The sequence below is a fragment of the Morone saxatilis genome, unplaced genomic scaffold (assembly GCF_004916995.1).
Source record: "Morone saxatilis isolate NCDOM2014 unplaced genomic scaffold, NCSU_SB_2.0 Contig4, whole genome shotgun sequence".
Taxonomy (NCBI): Eukaryota; Metazoa; Chordata; class Actinopteri; family Moronidae; genus Morone; species Morone saxatilis.
In genome coordinates this window covers 13,503,280-13,506,311 of record NW_023339984.1, presented here as the reverse complement: position 1 = coordinate 13,506,311, position 3,032 = coordinate 13,503,280, and positions in this window count along the sequence as shown.

Here is a 3,032-nt window from a genome sequence, read left to right as displayed (position 1 = left end):
GGGGGCTCCACTGTATCGTTAATGTATCGTATCGCTGGCAGCGTATCGAGATGTGTATCGAATCGGCCTCAGTGGTGGGGATTCACATCCCTAGTCTGGAGGTATGGAAAGAGGAGGAGACCATAAGTGGTCCAGTCAGCCTGATAATAACACTTACAATTTCATCTGTTCTACGTGTTAAAACATTTCTGTTTTTTGATGGTGTGTTTCTCTTGAACAAGCTTGTCTGTTCTTTGGGTTTATTCAGTTTGAGACAAAGGACTACATGTACACTAAAGCTAGTTACAAAGTAGTGCATGATTGCTGAAGATATTTATGATCCAAAGTGTGAAAATGATCTCGTAAAAAATGTTAAACATCTGAGAAACATCTGAAAGAATATCTTTACTGCTGGATGACATCAGTTGAAGTAGTTTTATTTTCCTGTTAAAGTTCCAGTGTGTGTTATATTTAGGACAAACTACAGTTTGAAATGCAATATAATATGCACAACTATGTTTTTATTCACGTATAATCACCTGAATATAAAAATTGTTGTGTTTTTTTTACCTTAGAATCAGTCGTTTATATATCTACAGATGTCACGGGTCAACTTCTATGCAATCCACCACGTTGAACCGCCATGTTTCTACAGTAGCCCTAAAGTGACAAACCAAACACTGGCTCTAGATAGCAGTGTTCACAGTGTGTTTCATGGTAACCATAGTTTTGTAGTTTTGTGCTTGGAAAGGGAGGATGAAGCGATGTAGTTGTGATCTGCAAGTGTGTTCTTCTGCTATGATTTGTAGCTATACACTGAATTGAATCATCTTATTTTCACAAAGTATACACAGGTTTCTGTAACATAGGCCTTTTCCACAGCAGATATTTGACTTGTCATAAAAGCAACACCAGTGTCTTTTTATAACAGAACTTGGGATTGGTCTTAATCCTGTCCTTTAGGATTGCCTTGTGCATATCATAAACATAAAACATGTGTAAATTTATCTGTATCAATATAAGAAGATGAAAATAATACATTCCTCATGCCCACAGGCGAATTCACTTTCCTCCTGTCCTGTAAGTAGCCATCAGCTGTCCTAATCCTACAAGTGTTATGTAACTCAGAAAGTAAAAGAGGATATGATGCTCGAAATACCTGCTATGGTAATTTAAGTTAAAGTAGCCGCATTTTAAATCATGAATGATGGGTAATAAGGTTTAGCAGCATATCAGTCTTACTGAGTTAACTTACGTTACCTTGGTTATGGGTTATGTTTAAGCAGGATGCTGCAGAATAACATCTTTAGAGAAATATATTTTAAGGTATCCTGAATGAGAGCAGATGTCTTTGTTTGAAAGTTAAGGCATTTGCAACATTTAAGAGAGGCAGGCCGAAAATAAAAAGAACAAAAGAAGTTGTTCTTGCGCACTTTGGGATAATTTCGCCCTCGTTGTGTCTTCTCATTGACAGAAAAAGAAAGAGCAGGAAACGTTTTGTTGTTTAAAGCGTGATAGAAATGTTCTTGTTCACTGATAAGCTTCTGAAATAAAGATATCAAAACCAATATGTCTTTATGTGATTTTATTTCTTGCAAGAAAGGTCAGTCGATCCAACAAAAGCATCACACAAGTGTTGGATGGAAAAGACAAAGATTCACAGAGTAGCAGCTCATTTATAGCTAACTCTAGGGCGGGGAAGAGCAAGGTCAGGTCTCCACATAACTCTAACAAAGTGTGTCTGTTCTTTATAAGTTGGCTCCTGTGAGTCTCCAATTAACTATGGTTCCAGGAGTATCACCGGGTACGGGAGAGATAAGTCTACGGCTCTTGTGACTTAAATATCAATGATACATTTCTTACTACCTAAAAAGGAATCTCTGCTAGGGTACAAACAACCTAAAGAACTATAAAAGGAGGCAGTGTAACTCACTCAGGTTATATGTTGCATGAACATGATCATGTTAAGGTTACATTGTAAAAGGCACTCTATATAAGGCAATATAATAATTTTCCATTACAATATCGAGCCATGATATTAGTCCGGATATGAAAATGCACATGCTGCTGTCCTGATTATTAATTAATAACATTTTTTGTAAGCTCCCAATCTTAAAGATGTAACTGCGCCTATGTTTCTGATTAATAAACATTAATTCCTTTCATTCTCATAAGTGGATATAGCATTTTGGAGTTACACATTTCCCTCTCCTTGTTGGAAAGTCAACTCTGTTACAGTAAATGATTTCCAAAATTATATGGACTTCTTCTTGTCATCAATAGGTCAGTCCGTGGTCATAAAAAAAATACATTTTCATATTGAAATGCCGAAGTGGCTTTCAGCAGAGCATGTGATGGTTCATTGAGAGCACTCTGCAACAGCACATCAAGGAGAGACAGAGGGAAGAGAAGACAAGAAGTCACCAGACGTAAGTTTAAACTCTGTTTTTTTACTTGAGATTTCATGTTGTGGGTTTAAAGGTGGACAGTAGAGGGAAATTCAATATCTAAATATATCCAATATGTTCTGGAGCAATTTGTCCTTCAGTACTTCTATTTAAAATTAAAGAATGAAATCAATATTGTGAATTTAGCATTTTCATCCATTTAATGATCTTATTTTTTAACTTTTACAAATGGATACAGTAACAGAAACACCTGACAATATAATGAAATCAACTAATATACACCTGCAGCAAACACAACTTTTGTTAGGCTCTCAGAAAGTTTAGTTTTTGGTGACATTGTGTCCTCATAACAAATACTTTAAGATGTTCCTCTAATTTCGTGCATCACCTATTTTTTATTTGTATTTTACCTAAATATGTAGCTTTCATTGTCTACAAAAAGCATTTATGAATGTATACTGTTTGTTCTGGTTTGACTATGATTTGCATATTTACAACATATCCTATATTCATCTTCCTTATTGGAGTAACCTTTGTATACTTGAGGGAGTGCTGGAGTTTTTTTAACCCAGACAAACAGTAAGTGACAAACAGTTTGGTTCACTGCACACTACAATATCAGTTTCATCCAACAGAGCAAAGATG